Source organism: Lutra lutra, chromosome 6 (assembly GCF_902655055.1).
Source record: "Lutra lutra chromosome 6, mLutLut1.2, whole genome shotgun sequence".
Taxonomy (NCBI): Eukaryota; Metazoa; Chordata; class Mammalia; order Carnivora; family Mustelidae; genus Lutra; species Lutra lutra.
Genome location: NC_062283.1, coordinates 58,308,857 through 58,326,359, shown reverse-complemented (window position 1 = coordinate 58,326,359; position 17,503 = coordinate 58,308,857).

The window sequence follows — 17,503 nt, the reverse complement described above, 5'->3', positions numbered from 1 at the left end:
ATTTTTAAGATTATTTTAAGATTCTGGATCAGATGGAAAAAAAAAGATTCTGGATCAGATGAAGTTATTAAGTTTTATATCTGACTCTGTGTGTCTGTGATTTGTCATAATTATGTCTCGTTGCATTAAGTTGTCATTGCTAATATGAATCTTGTCATCATAAATGATATGAAGATATCACTTTGGAAAAAATCTAGCGACTATTCAGTATCTATATATCCGAAGCACCAAAAAGCAACTTTTGCTCTCCTTCCAAAGGACAGTTTTTTAGCCAGGTTACTAACCATCAGGATGATCATCACCAAAGATTTAAGAGAAGGGTTTGTGCCTTTCAGTGAATGAGCATGGGTTGGGGAATCTTGTAGTTGTCAATACTTTTACCTGCTTGGCTTTCTTCAGGTAATAGTCCATGTTGACTTATTTATATTTGTACCAATTTTTATGGAAATCCAAGAAGGTAGGGATGAGATTACTGACCCTATGATAAAATAGCCCAGGTATGGACTGATTGAGGAGTGCAGGATTACTGTACTAACTGTAGACTCACAAAGGCTGTTGAAGAGACGTCACAAGATAGGTTTTTTTAGTCAGTTTTGAGGGCATAAAGAAAGGCATAACACACTGTAAAAAGATGTTCTTCCTTCTATACTCTGCCTGGAATCACTGAGAAAGGAAGTCTACAAGGTCTTGGCTGAGGAGCAGAGAGCAATGCACAGACCTGGGTACCTGACACTAATAGAGATTCTGAGTTGCTGCGGTAGATCTTTCTATCATGGCAGGCAGCAACTGACCAGGTCGTTTCAGAAATAGCAACTGTATTACTATTTATCACCTTCTTAATGATACTATGCAAATTAAAAATATACAAAAAGTGTTCAGGACAGGCATAGGACATTCCCGCATTCTTTACTGGAATATCGATCTCCAGGAATTATCTTCTTAGTCAAAGTCAACAGCAATGGTTTCTGCCTCTGCTTTGATTTTTTTTTTTTTTCACTATTTCACTGGAGATCTGGTTCTGTTAATCTTGTGATGTGTTGAGGAGCTTACCTTCATTCCATTCTTTGCCACCTCTTCTACGTAAGTCTTCCAATTCAGTAAGTCTACCTGTGATGACGGTCCGTTCAATGAACCCCAGTCTGACTCTTGCTTCTTCACATAATGTTTAGACCCCAAGAGGAGTGAAGATGAAGGGACACATAGGGCCAGTAGGTCATAGTGCTGTGCACACTCCCCATACAGAGGACCAGTAGCCAGGACAGCACTATCCATGGCATCCTACCTTTAAACTAAGCAGCTTAAATTTGTGAATAAAAATGGAATGAATGAATCCAAGAGGAGGCACCAGCCATTGTGGTGAAGATTACTGTATTTATAAACTTGTAATATAAGTTATAAGTTAAGAAGAGAGAAAATGAAGAATGCTTTTTTTTTACTTTGTTAAAATTTAATTACATTTAATTTTTTTCACTGTTCCAAAATTCATTGTTTATGCACCACGCCCAGTGCTCCATGCAATACATGTCCTCCATAATACCCACCACCAGGCACACCCCCCCAAAACCCTCATTTTGTTTCTCAGAGTCCACAGTCTCTCATGGGTTGTCTTTCCCTCCGATTTCCCCCAACTCACTTCTCTTCTCCATCTCCCAATGTGAAGAATGCTTTATTGAGAAGCAGAACTAAGAGGTTATGTTACAGGATCTTGACAATAGAGAAAATAGGCAAATTTAATATTTCTGTAACTTATTTATTGTGAATTTTTTCTTCATTAATTGACCATACTATTCCATAAAGGATTTGAGGTAGTCTAAAGAAGATAATAAAATAAACATATAAGTTAAAAAAATATGTCTAGAAAATTATTGATATTATAGCAGGGACAGATGGAGGGAAAATTAGAAAATAGAGCAATCTGTCTTCTTCATCATCCTGAAGTCACAGGGAGAGAAGAAAAGTGTTCTTTGGCTCTTGCTACAAAGACTCCTCCCATGTGTTAATGGGAGCCTGGTCTCTGGGGAAGTTTACTGTAGTTCACTTTACTCTCCCTAGTAAGCCAATTTAATCTTTTCCCTTTAAATAAATATAGCTTTTTGATGGCTCCTTGCTTATTATCCTTTTTACTTATAATATTGAACTTTCTGATTACTGCAAGTGATTTTTTTTAGCGTCCAATTAAAAGTTTTGGCTACTAGTGACTTTGTAGAGCACAGCTCTTCTAAATCAGCCAACTGGTGGACAATATTCACACATTCTTGGTCTTTGTGAAACAAGTACTGAACGTGCAAATATAAAGGAAAGTGTCAGTTTCTATAATGGCTTGTTTCCTATCCTATTTCTGCATGTATTGAACCCAAATGAACCTGAATGTTTCATTTTTTTTTCTAAAAGTAGTTTCTATTTTCTTTTCTAAAAAAGAAATAAAAAAGAAAAAAAAAAGAAAATCCCTTTCAACTATCCACCAATTGGCCCAGAAATTAAAGAAAATATATTTTATCTATTTATGAACCATGATAGCTAACTTTGTTAATGCATTTATTACTAAGCAAAGCCCATTATTATATTCTGGTGGTAAGTAGAGTATGGTTTTAGTAGATTAATACTGCATGATCACTTCAGAAGTCCTACTAGTGTGAATTAGAAATTAACTTGTATTTAAAAAATGCCTAATTGGAAGATTCAAATTATAGCTGCTCATGATGCTCTAGGGTCTTTCAGTTTTTGTGATTCAGGACTACCATTAGATAGGATCTCATTTTTCCAAGCTAATAAAATGTATGTTTTTTAAAAATGTTTAAAATATAGTCTTTAACAATTTCACTAAAAATAATATCTAAAATATCTCTAAGGTTCTTTTGTATAGTATTTAAAAAATACATACTCTTTACATATGTTTGGATATATTTATTATTTTGAGTTCTGTTATTATGCAACATTTGTTTCTTACATGTAACTTTGTATTATGTTCTTCATATTTTCCATTTTAATGATCACATAATACATGTCCACTGGGCATATTTTTGTTTCCTTGAATGTTATATTGGCATTGGGCATTTTTCTTTCTTGCTTGCTTGTTTTTCTTTCTTTCTTTTTGGCATTGGGTATTTTTGTCGTTGTTTTGTTTTTTTTCCTCCACTACTATAAAAGTACAGCAAATATACCATAAGCTTTATAACTTAATTTTGGCAATTAAATTCTTTAAAAATTACTGAGACTAGCTTTAGGGCTCACTGTATGATCAATTTCAGCAAATGCTCCATGTGACAATGAAAATCTGTGCATTCTGCAGGTTAATGCAGTGTTCTATATGTGTTAATTAGGTGACGTTGATCATTCTTGCTGTTTAAATAGTTTATGTCAGCACAGTCCAATAAAAATATAATGCTGTCCACATATATAACTCTTATTTTAAACTTTCTAGAGGCATATTACAAAGTAAAAGAATGGATGAAATTAATTTCAATTATATATTTTACATAATGCAATATACCCAAAACATCATCATTTCCATGTGTAATTAGTGTAAAATTAATGAGACTATTTTTATCTTTAACATATCCTTCAGTATTTGATATCTATTTGATATTTACAGCACATTTCAATGCAAGTGCCAAATTTTGACCCTTATTTAGATTTCACAAAATTTATTGCTTGAAAAATGGATACAGACCCACATATCCAAATTGTGCCATCCAAACTTAAAGGTCTTCAGTACTTCAGTTAAGTGCCAAAAATAATTCTCCTTTAATATTTACATTAATGTCAACAAAACTGGTTTATCTGTTTTAGAATATTCGATTTAACTTTTGAAGCAAAAGCATATAATTTTCAAAACTATAACTGTTCGAGTTTAGTAAACTGCCTTTTGTGCCAACTCAATATTAAAATCAATTCAAATGCAGATTGCTAAAGTTGAAAAGCATTTAAATTTATCAGCATCAAGAAAGCATCATTCAAATCTTGTGGTGTTTGCAGCCAATTTATACAATAGTGTTGATTATAGTTAAAACTTTGATATGAGGATTCATGTTAGAAAAATGTGTAAAACTAAGCATTACTGACTTGTATTATGTAAAGTTGTGATGTTAACATAGATAATTGTACCTATTTAGCTAGATTTAATAAGCTGTTTCTTTCCTTGAAACCTGAAAATTTAGCTCATTCATATGCAGTGTGATATCAATGAGGAAACATAAATCACATTCCTAAATTTTTGTCTTTGATTATTAGATATTTGAAAGGCATCCTTTGTTTCAAGGAAATTTTGAATTGGAGTTAACAATACAATACATATTTGTAAAATTTTCCACAATGAACACTGGCAAAGAACACAAAATAATTAAATTTATTGTCTTCTATTTCTTTCAGTAGGTCCACAAATTGGTGATGAATCCTACCACTTGCAGATATATACTGAACAATTTCAATAACTTCTATGCATGAGATCTTTCATAGGGACTGTTTCAGAAAGGTGAGCACAAATATTTTCAATATGTACGACATATTGAAATGAATTAATGAGGAAAGCATGAATTTCTTGTTTAAAATTCCAATAAATATGAATTTTTGATCTAAAATTACTGGAGTAGTATCTGCTGTGTCAGAAACTAATTTTTAAATATGTAGTTGAAAATTTTCTTTGACAGCTGTAAAAGACTTAAGAAAATGCCATCAGTACAAAATTTTAGGCTGTGAATTGCCAACTTTTTTGTAACTTGGGAAGCCCTTGAGACAGTACGTGCCCAAAATATTAACTGGGCAGAGTCTGTTATATAACTCCTCTAAAGCTAAAAAAAAGTATTTGCACTTTATGGTCTTGTATTTTATGGGCAATGGTTAGGTGGCTTAATCAGAGATCTTTTACTTTGTGTAAAATATCTAATTTTGAGCTTTTCTTATGACTTTCTGGCTAAATTTCCATATTTAAAATGATACTTTTCTCATATCTTTACATAAAAATGAATTCTATTTTGTGCACAAATTAAGCTGCTTTATAGCTGGACAAAGATACAAGTCTAGCTCCTCTTAAAAACTGTTTAACACTTTTTATTGGACATTGAATTCTGATTTCAAGTGCCTAGTTTTGCCAATTCTTTTTTGACTGTTGAAAGTGAACTTCCTATATAATGCTGAAAATATCTCTTAATATTTTCACTTTATCTTTAAACTTTTCTTAACCCAACAGTTTTTTTTTCCTTTGTTCTGTCATAAAAAGTTAACATTTTCATTTATTGTGAAATTCGTAACATCTGTTTTCCCAGTTTTTTTAAGTCACTGTGTCCATTAGAGTATTGGTTTCTGCAACTATACTCACGTCTGTATCTGTAAGGTGTCTTAATTTTAAGTTAAAAAATTGTTCCTACTAATTTTTAAAATTAAAATATAATTTAATTATCCTGTAATTAATTAATTTGTTGACACCAACTAGATTGATATCTTCATATATTTTTACACTGGAACTGGTATAAGCACCTGACACATGTGCTACATATGGCAACAGTATCTTACAACAGCTAAGAGTGAAATGCAGACTTACCAAAACACAATTGTGTTTAACAAAAAAATGTTTTATAGTCCTTCAGTTATAAAAGTTGAATTGAATTATTTAAAATGATAAATAAAATTAAAAATTTAATTCTTTAGTTGTAGCCACAAGTGGCTTATGGCTAGTAAATTGGACAGCACAGTTCTAAGTTGTTATATGTATTTTTGCATTTGTTCAATCAGAAATAGAAAGTATGTTAAGATTGTTCACTATGATTGGGAGATACTTTTTCTTTTAATTCTGTAAGCCTTATATATTTGAAGCTATGTTAATATCTAATTTGCTTTTTAATTTATCCATTGTATTTCTAATTTCTGTAATTGTATTTTTCAGTTCTAGAACTTCCATTTTATATCTCTTCTTGTTAATTCTAGTTCTCTGGTTCTTTTTCTTGTTATTAAATTTTGAACATGTAATCACAGTTTTTGAAAGAAGTGTTCTGTTCGTTAATTACAATATCCATAGCATTTTTTTTTCTCTGTCCTATGTCTTGTCTTTTCTCTGGATATACGTGCTTGGTGATGTTTTATTGTATATGAAATGTAGTAGAGGTTCTGGATGATGATTTTCTTCCAGAGAAGTGGAGATCATCTTACTTCACTCAGGGCTTAAACTGATTCTAAGTTTTATTTCAGTCGTTTAAAAGACCTGATCAATTTCCACCTAACCTTAATTTCTAGGATGCAGCGCTTCTGAAGGCTCAGATTGTTTATCCTTCCAAATAAGCACACATGTGAACTCCAGTTTTTATCTGCTCAACACAATGAGATTGCCAATAGTTGTGCTGAGATTTTCAGCCTCTTAGCAAATACTCTTTGTTGACCACAGGTGCCAAGTTCACTTCCCAAACTTCTCCTCTCTATGGGATTTTGGTCCGGATTGCATTGGTAGCCCTAAACTACAAATACGTCTTTCCAACCACTGGAAAGTCTACTCAAATTTTCTCCTATTATCCAAGTTTTGTTTGGCTTTTTCCTCTTTGCCTGTATTACTTATGAACCAGCAAATGCCTTGGAGGAAAAAGCATTGAAGAAGGTTAGACTCACCTCTTTGATCTCTGCCTATAAAATCCTGCTCCCTGGGTAGTATTTTGATACTTGGATTCAGATTCTTTTTTTCTTTTTTACAAATTTCCCTTGTTTTTCTCAGTGGGAAAATTGGTTTTCTCCAAGTTAAACTTTTATAGCTGGAAGCAAAAGTCTTTCTAAGCCATAGAAACTAGCACTATCTATAGATCCCTCCCTTGATTACATAAAGAACACGTATCTATAGAAGATTCAGAAAATATGAAAATAAGTTATTAATCTTCCTGATAATTACTTTTAACATTCATATATGCTATGGACTAAAAGTTTGTGTCCACCCAAAACATATATGATGATTCCTTCTTTAACCCCTAATGTGATGGTATTTGGACAGAGGCCTTTGGGAGGTAATTAAGTGATGAGGGCAGGTTAGTCTGGGGGGGATTAGTGTTTTTATAAGGGAGACACTAGAGAGCTTGTTGTCTCTCTCCCGGTCATGTGATGAAACCATGAGAAGGTAGCTGTCTGTAAGCCAGGAAGTGAATTCTCACCAGAACTTGACCATGCTGACACACCATGATGTCAGACGTTCAGCCTCATGGATCTATGGGAAATAAATATCCATTATTTAAGCTACCCACCCAGTCTGTAATATTTTGTTATGGTAGTCTGAGCTGACCATATATACATATATGCAGCCATTACCTCTACTATATACATACGTTGGTTTTTGAGTAAATGGAATCCTATATATGCTTTTTATAATCTGATTTATTTAACTGAACAATGTATCAAAGATTTTTTTGTTTCATCCAATATTCTTCTACTATATATTTTACTAATTGCAGAGTATGAATATGTCCAATTAGATTTTTTCTGAATTTTTATTATTTAAAGTAATGCTATGATGAACATACGCATGCATAAAGTTTTTCTATTTTGCATATTTCATGATGATAGATTCTTTGATATATAATTTGCTTAAATAAGTAAACATTATGTCTATATATGTATATACATATACATATATACATATATATAAACTTCTTATTCTAGAAAATTTAAATATATAGAAAAAAGGTAGAGACAATGCTATAATGAACCCCCGAGTACTTTGAATCCAATGTCATCATTTCTGCAAGATTTTAAAAATATGATTTGGTCCTCAATTTTGATAGTGAATAAACAATCCTAAATGTTAGGGAACTTTAGGAAATGTTAAGATTTTGTTTTTTCACTCTAAATATTTGCCTTTTTAATTTCTTTCATTGTCAATGCATAGGAACCTCAAACTTCTGGAAGTACAATTAATATCTATATTCCTGATTGCCGTGAACAATTGTGGGGTTACATTTACATTACTACTTAAGGAACATTAGAAAGTCACAAGAGCTTGGGCATTTTATTTTTCCTTGGGAATCCAAAGGGGTTGGGAGAAGAACAGGGAAACACAGAATGGAGACTTTGGCTTCAAGGTCATGTTCCTAGAAACTAGGAGAATTAAGAACAGTACTTGTGAGGGCGCCTCGGTGGCTTAGTCGGTTAAATGTCTGCCTTCAGTTTGGGTCATGATCCTGGGGTATTGGGATCAAGTCCCACATTTGGCTCCCTCCTTGGCAGGTGTCTGCTTCTCCCTCTGCCCCTCCCCCTGCTTGTTCTATTTTGCTTGCTCTCTCTCTCTCTCTTCATCAAATGAAAAAAGAAAAACTAAAAAAAAAAAAAAAAAAAAAAAAAAAGAAGAGTACTTGTGGTCTAATTCCAATTCCTGGCTGGGTGCCTGGGTGAAGGGATATATTTTTCTTTGGGAGATTGGCCAGGGTTCTTAGAAGAAGTCAGTTACGAAATGTCATTCTGAAACTTTCCAGACTCAGGTTCTGTGGGTCCTGAGAACTGTCCCTCAAGGAGCAGATGTAAAGTTCAAAGCAAAGAGTTACCTTTTGAGGGCACAAACAACCTAGAGTCTAATGATTTAAAACTGGCTGAAAAAGCTGCATCACCTGAGGAAAATTTTGCAGCTTTGAGACTGTCAGGGGCTGAGAAATGAGGCGGTCATCAGTGCTAGAGACTGAAAGTGCTGGAGAGGAATTGGGAATGGTCAGTAGAGCAGATCATTGATGGAACAGACACTGGAAAGAGTCATCAGAGAACTGGAGGTGAAGAGCACCACTGGTGGGGCAGCAGCAGGGGCAGGTCAGAATGACATGTGCTTGTGATTTGAAGCCCGAGAATCAGAGGGAGGTGGGGTAAGAAGGGTGGCTCAGGCCAGCTTCCTCTTGCTTCATGGTCTGGGCTCTGGATTTTCACCTCGTGAACAATATAGTCTAAGAAAATCATACGGGTTTTTGGTATTATTCATTTTGTTCCAAGTAACTTTGACCTATTTTCTTCCACCTGGAATAAGCCCATTAATCATCAAATTGGGACCATCATGAAGGAGGTGGCTCTTGAAATGAACCTTGAACCTCATGAAGGATTATAAAAGTAATGGTGGAAAGAATTCTAGGCCAAAGAACATGCACTAAAGCTTAGAGGCACAAAAGCAGGTTAGTAATTAGCAAGCAGTGAGATACCTGGTGATTGCCCCATAGGTTTTCAAAAGGAGGGGAGAATTAGCCTTTTAAAGCGCATTTGAGGCCATGGAGCAGAAGATGGCATTGGCAGCAGGAACCAGGGAATTAGCAGAATCATTTTGGGAAAAATTACTTTCTTCTGATTTCTCAGAATAATAATCTAAAATCTCCATTCCTATTTTTTTTTCTTTAAGTATTTTCTTTGATTTAAAACTCAATAGGAGAGTTTAGAACATTTGGGAAGATAGAACAAGAATAGAAAAAAAAAAATCACCCATTATTTTACCACCCAGAATCAACATTTTACATTTTCTTCTACAAATTTTCATTTACATATTTGTGATATAGGAGCATTTATTAGGCTTTGAAAACTTAAGTTATGTGTATAATATTATATCCTAACCACTTCTTCATGCTCTTTATTCGGTTTTCATAAATACCAATTAACAGCCTTCAGTATTCCATGATGTTGGTATACCACAGTTTAATCATATATTTCCTGCTAGATTTATGGGTTACCCCTTTTACTGGGAGGATAGTGAAATTGCAACACAGTGATCAAAAAAATCTTTACAGTTTAGAATAATAACTAGAAAGAAAGAAAATTTAATAGGAATGTATGGGTCTCTTAATAAATTGATTTGTATTTTAGTTTCAAAAGAATAACAAGTGCCAGTAAGATACCAGATGAACTGACATGAAAAGGACCCAGGTGTGTAATTTAATTGGGCTCTCATTGAAATGATAGTTGTGACCTGTGATTGTGATTAAAAATAAGTAATATATACTTGATCATCATTCCCATTTCTGGCACAGAGTTTCTAAAAACCTTGGAATTTCCTAAATGATGAGAGGAAGTAAAACTGTCTTTTGTTATGTTAATTAGGATCCTACCCAGGGTTCAAGGCGTGTTGCCAGTGGAGCCAAACTTAAAATTAGAGGGTTGGAACTTTCAGTCCTACCCATCTCTCCAGCCCCTGTCCCGATCTCTCAAGAGAGGAGAGGGGCCGCAAATGACTAATGTTTAATCAACCGTGCCTGTGTCATGAAGACTCCACAAATCCCCCAGAAAAGGACAGGATTTGGAGAGCTTCCAACCATGAAGCTTGGTGAACATGTATAGGTTTAGGGTGAGTAGCAGGCTCTGAGGGAGCTCCTAAACTCTGTGTCCTTTTGTCACAGGTGCCTCTCTTCCATCTGGCTGTCATCTCCCTTTACAATAAAATGGTGATCTAGTTAAGTAAAATGTTTCTCATAGGTTTTATGAGCCACACTAATAAATTAATCTAACCTGAGGAGAAACTACCATTTGTTGGAACTTCTAGTTTGTAGGGGGTTGGTCAGACACACAGATAACAGCCTGGCTTTCAACTGGTATCTGAAGTTGAGGGGCATGGTGGGGGAGAAGGAATTTTGTAGGAGTGACCCTTAACCTGTGAAATTTGATGCTGTTTCTGGATAGATGGTGACAGAATTGAGTTTGAACTGTAGGTCACCTTGCTGGTGTCTGGAGAATTGCTTGGTGATATGGGGGATGTCTCCTTCCTGTACACACATTGGAATTCGTCTCAGAACCAAAAGAAACCAAATAGCTGGGGCACCTGGGTGGCTCAGTGGGTTAAAGCCTCTGCTTTCGGCTCAGGTCATGATCCCAGGGTCCTGGGATCGAGCCCCACATCGGGCTCTCTGCTCAGCGGGAGCCTGCTTCCTCCTCTCTCTGCCTGCTTCTCTGCCTACTTGTGATCTCTCTATCAAATAAATAAATAAAATCTTTAAAAAAAAAAAAAAAACCAAATAGCTAAAGTGATCTTAGGTTTTTAACGTAAACATAGTGCCACAATAAAAGTAAGTAAAGGTCCTTCTGGACTCTGAAACACTTATTAAGGAAAAAAGAATTACTTGATAATGAATGAGAACAGGGCAAAGTCAATACTTCCTAAGGCAACCACCTTGAGAAGGATATATGTAATGATGAGCTTGAGATTTCAACTTTTAAATGTAGATTGTTGATGAGAATGAGTAACATTACTTTCCAGGAATGCTTCCCCTATGACGTCATGCTAACAGTTCTCTCGGGGTCCAGGGTATTAAATTAAGGAAGTTGTTAGACAACAAATGCTAATTTCCATTTTGTGCAGTAGATGAATCAGCAAAAGGCAATTAGAGTCAAATTCTTTAATAAAACCCAACCCCTCAGGTCCTTAAACTCTGACCATGAGTTTATAGTATACATACATACAATAAGTAGATGTCAGTGAAAAAGGTTGAGAGACAGGGCTGAATGGAAATGAGGACCCTGGTGTATTGCATAGCATGAAGTTTTAAATTATAATGACTGTTCACTCCATATGCTTTTTTGGAATGTTTCCTAGGAGGTGGGCAAGGTGAAGGTGTGAAGCATACAAAGATGATGAGCAGAACACGGTCTCTGTTCAAGAATTGCACAGTAAAATGGGGTCAGCAAGGTCATGGGGGATTAACTGAGGTACAATGGGCCGTGTGCTGTAACAGTGGTTAGTACAAGAGCAGGAAGAACTGAGATAAATGAGGAATTAGTGACTCTCTCTTGGAGTGTGATGACAAGAATGGAATGATACATACAGGTGATATTGAGCTTGTTGTGGAGAACAGAGGACGAGTATTCCAGAAAGTAGTGGCAGCATTTGAGAAGGCAGAGAGAGATCATCTCTGATGAAAGTCACATTCTAGCTAGACAACAGGCTAGGAGGTTTCTGGGGTCTATCAAGTCTTGAAAGTAGATAAATATATTTCAGACATCTTCTTAATGAAGTGGTTGTAATCAAAGTCATTTTCTTCCTTTAGATAGCCAGAAATTTATTCATAATTTCATTGAGCAGGGTGTGTTATGGGCCAAATATCATTTATTCTTTGCAACTCTGTAACATAGGCGTGACATTGTTATCTCCATTTTGCATCTGGGGCAATGAAGTTTAGAGAGTTCCAGTATCTTTTTAAGATCACTCATCCAGGGGTGCCTGGGTGGCTCAGTAGGTTAAGCCTTTCCTTCGGCTCAGGTCACGATCTCAGGGTCCTGGGATTGAGCTCCACATCAAGCTCTCTGCTCAACAAGGAACCTGCTTCCCCCTCTCTCTCTGCCTGCCTCTCTGCCTACTTGTAATCTCTGTCTGTCAAATAAATAAATAACATCTTAAAAAAAAAAAAAGGATCACTCAGCCAGACCTGGTATTTGAACCCATGCATTTGTCTGTAAGAGCATTCTCTCAACTGCTTTTTGTTTGTGACCATTCAGTTTGTGAGCTTTTCTCTATTGTATGAGACTTCTTTCTAGTCTACACACCTGTGTGGGCAGATGTACATATACAGCGGTTGTTTTTCATTGCCTGACTACATGGATCATATTGTTCATTTTGTAGACATTCTTTGGAATCATTAACTCTCATTCCTCTCCTGTGTAAGTGTTGACAGCAGATCTTTCTATGCACTGTTCCAAACACTGACTATATTAATTTATTCAATCCCAAGGAACCTGCTCACAAGCAAACAGCTAGGAAGTAGTGAGTGGAGCTGGTGTGTGGACCCAGGAATTAGGACTCCAGAAGCTATGCTCATAACCACTATAATATTTTCCTATTTAAATCTTATTTACCCTTCAAATTCCCACACTTGAGCTCCTCTTGCCCATTAAACTGTCTCAGACTATGTAAGGCTGAGTTCCCAACCATCTAACTTATGCCATTGGAACTATGGTACTAGAACGTTCCTACATTGTGTGGTTAGGTGCCCTGAGCATCCTAATTCTTCTGCCCTTACTAGACTAAAAGCCATAGAGGTAAGCATCTATGACTGACATCATCATAAGCTGCACCTCTCCCTTTAATATTTGTCACCTGGAAAATGCTTAATAAATATTTGTGTAGTTCCTAAGATCATAATTATAGATATTAACATTTCATTATTGCGTTGTACTATAAAACATTGATGATTTCAAGTGTTATCACCATATGCACAGCTATTCATCTGAACTCTGTCTCTATCTTTTAATCTTATAAATTCTTTATTTTGTTATATATGTGTATGTAATTATATATATAATGTGTGTATATATATATTTATAAGCATATATATTTATCTTTCCCTTGCTGGCCAGTGACCTGTAATCATGTCTTCTTTTGATTAACAAACTCAATTTCTTCAGAGCAGTTTTATGTTCATACCAAAATTGAGCAGAAAGTACAGAGTACTCCTATATCTCCTGCCTCCAAACATGGACAGCCTCCCTTACTATCAATACCCCCACCAGAAAGGGACATTTGTTACAGCTGATGATCTTACATCAACACTTGATTATCATCTAAACTCCATAGTTTACATTAGAGTTTACTCTTGGTGTTGTACATTCTATGGGTTTTGACAAATGTACAATCACACGTATCCGTGATTTTAGGATTCTACAGAATAGTCTTACCGCTCTAACAGGGCTCTGCCTGTTCATCCCTTCCTCTCCTTTATCCCCTGATAACTACTGATCTTTTTACTGTGCCTATAGTTGCCTTTTCCAGAATGTCATATAGTTGGAATCATACTATATGTATCTATTTTTCACCTTTTGTTTTTATTTTTTTTAATTTATTTTTTTATTTTTTTATATATTTTTTTTGGGTACCAAATTACTTTATTTGAAGGAATGGTACAAATGAAAGAAGTTAAGTAGATGTTTTGGTACAACTTATAGAATCACCTTTTGTTTTTAAATGTAAGCTCTATGACCACTGTGGGGCTTGAACTCATGACCCTGAGATCAAGGGTTGCATGTTAAACCTACTGAACCAGCCAGCTGCTCTTGTATTTTTTTTTTTTTTTTTTGATTGATTGGTTTCACTTTGTAACATGCACCTAAATTTCCTTTGTGTCTTTTCATGGCTTGATAGCCCATTTCTTTCTAGCACTGTATAATAATAGTCCATTGTCTGGATGTACCACATTTATGTTTTGTTGTGTTTTTTTTTTAACCCATTTACCTAACGAGGCTTATCTTGTGTGCTTCCAAATTTGGGCAATTATGAATAAAGCTGCTATAAACATCTGTGTGCAGGTTTTTGTGTGGGCATAAGTTTTAACTCACTTGAGTAAATATCAAGGGGTGTGATTGCTGGATCATATAGTAAGAGTATGTTCAGTTTTTAAACTTGTCTTTCAAAGGGGCTGTTGCAATCACTTCTGTTTTTGGGATCTCTATTTTTCCTCTTACTTTTTTTTTTATTGTGGTAAAAACACATAACATGAAATTACCCTCTTAATTTTTTTTTAAAAATTTATTTATTTTAGAGAGAGAGAGAGCAAGCACATAGACACAAGTGGGAGGGGCCAAGGGAGAAGGAGAGAGAATCCCAAGCAAACTCTGCACTGAGCATGGAGCCCCATTTGGGGCTCAATCTCACAGCCCTGAGATCATGACCTGAGCCGTAATCAAGAGTTGGGTACTTAACCAACTGTGCCACCCAGGCAACCCTACCCTCTTAAATTTTTAAGTATAGAAAAATACTATCATTAACTATATGCTCATTATCTACAGCAAATCTCTAGAAATTTTTTTTTTATCTTGCATGACTTAAAGTCTATACCCATGGAACAGCAACTCATTTTCACCTCCTAGCAGTCCCTGGCCATTACCATTGTACTTTCTGCTTTTATGAACGGACTACTTTAGATCCTCATATAAGCTATTGGGCAGTACTTGTCCTTAACTACCACGTGATTCAGCAATCTCACTTCTGAGCATTTATCCAAAAGAATTGAAAGCAGGATCTCAAAAAGATATTGGCACTTCATCGTGTATAGCAGCATGATTCAAACACCAAGAACTGGGAACAGCCTAACTGTCCACCAACCGATGAATGAATGAGAAAATGTGGTATTTACATACAATGGGATATTATTCAGCCTTAAAAAAGGAAGGAAATTCTGTCATATGCTACAACATAGACGAGCTGTGAGGGCACTACCTCTATACTTTTAATCTCTTTCCAACACCCGGCTATCAGGGAAGGCAGATAACTAAGCTTGTTAGGAGTGTGTCTAAAGTAAGAGTAAAAAGCTCCATGGATACACAGATTTGATCAAAGGGGTTCTGTGATGACACACCCACATTGACATGTATAAATGTAGAGACTTTTCTTGGTCATCCTTGTTTTATATTTTATTATTCATGATATACATTATCACACAATTATATTCAATATATAGAATATAACTAGAAAACAGGAATAGGCAAAAAATGTTTGCATTTCATTTTGTGTTGGTGATATGTAATGAACAGCAGTAATAGTTTATATAAAATTTGTAAATAAAATCTGTTGTTTAGAAATCATTGTGTCGAGGTCCACGATCCATACTGTTATTAGCAGACTAACTGTCACATTTATGTCCCTGACTGACATGAGAAAGGTTAGGAAAATTTTGTTTGCTGCCAAAATAAATTTTGAGGGTTGATAGATTTAAAAAATTCTGTCATTATGCTATAGCATTTTTTCATTGAGTGGAAGTGTCACCTGAAGGATTCTCCAATTATGCTGGAATGGAAATTTCAGTTTGTATGAAAATAACTGTGTCTTAAAATATCATTTACTTCACTTCACTCACTTTTTTTCCTCTTTGAAAGTCTCTGTGAAGGGAAGTCTTTTTGCACTTTGCTCCCTGTGGATCTCTAGAGAGCCAATTCCATGAGAACTTCTAATAAATTCCCTTCAAAACACACACCCACACAACTCTTTTTGCAAGGTTTTTTTTTTTTTTTTTTTTAATCTGAGAGGCTCCATGTTTCATTTAACCACAATATTCAGCATTTATGCACATTCTGGGGATTTGTGCCCAGAATTCACGAGTGTGCCTGTAATACTTAAGCTGCTTTGGACTCCATATTCCTTGCTGCTTCATTTGGGTGGGAAGTTGTGCAGACTCAAGATTGGTGGCTGATGTGCCGGCAACTTACCTCATTTTCTCTGAGATCTTTTAGAAGCTCCTCGTTAGGAGTGTTGGATGGAACACATGGATAGCCCCACCCTAAGATGGAAGTTTATGTGGTTCAAGCAAGGGATAATAACATTTCCTAACCTAAAACATGGTTGTGATGAGCATAATTGGCTTGTTGATCTAGGAGGAAAAATTCCTGTGCAGTTAGCTTTTGGGACTCATAAGACAAATACCACTATTAAGCAAATATAGTCTCTCTTCCTCCCACATACATGTGCACATACTTAGACAAGTATAGGTTTGGCATAGAGTAGTGACTCAGTAAACAGTAGGGATTACTGGGGCACCTGGCTGGCTCAGCTAGAGCACGCAACTCTATCTCAGGGTTGTAAGTTCAAGCCCCATGATGAGTACTTAAAAATAAAATCTTAAAGAAAATCAGTAGGAATTATTATTAGTACAATCATCACCATTATTTTTTTTTAACTATCATCTTAGTCATGGTCATCAGGTGAAAACATTTTTTCTTTAGGTGAAGTTGTGATAAATTTCACCATGAGATATTGTTTGATCTTTCTTTCTTTGTTTTTCTGGAGAAATTTGTTCTGTCCTCATTATTTTAGAACCTATGGACCCTGACTAATATTTCATAATGTATGTAGCTGATTTCATGCTTTGTTGTGTTTTATATTCTATCATGTTTTGAGCAGGTACCTGGAGGACACTGGGGGCCCCTATTGGATGTTGTAGATGGCATCTTACGTTATGAGTTGGGGCATGTTGTGATGTGAAGAGTCCAAAGCTCTTTCCATTTCTTGCTCTCCTGATGTTACTGCTCACACACATTCATTTCTGAGGAATTGTTTGCCTTAGGAGAACTTTATCTCATTACTTCATGAGATGTGTGTTCATAAAAATCATGAGGAGGGCTTTAAATATGCATAATAAGACCTGAATTAGAATCCCCAAAGGGGGCACAGGCACTTAAACGAGTTTGCTAAGGGATTCTAAAGTTTTAAATCACTGAGCTAAACCTGAATAATTATAAATTGCATCCTTTCACTGCTCAATCATTCACCGAGGCAAATGCCATTGGATACCCAATTCCACAGACTGTTCTTTCTTTCAAGAAACATTTTAATGGTCATTGCTGGTTTTATTGATTTTTCTTAATTGTTTTTCTGTTTTCTATTTCATTGATTCTCATTTTTATCTTCATTACTTCCTTTCTTCTCTTTCTTTTTTCATTCTAGTTTCTTAAGATGGAATCTTAAGTCATTGATACGTGAGAAACTTCTTTATAAATTATGTGTTTACGTACTTTTGATGAATTCAACCCTTTATTATTGTGAAATGAACTTTATTCCTTGTAATCTTCTTTGCTTGGCAATTTACTTTTTCTGATATTAATA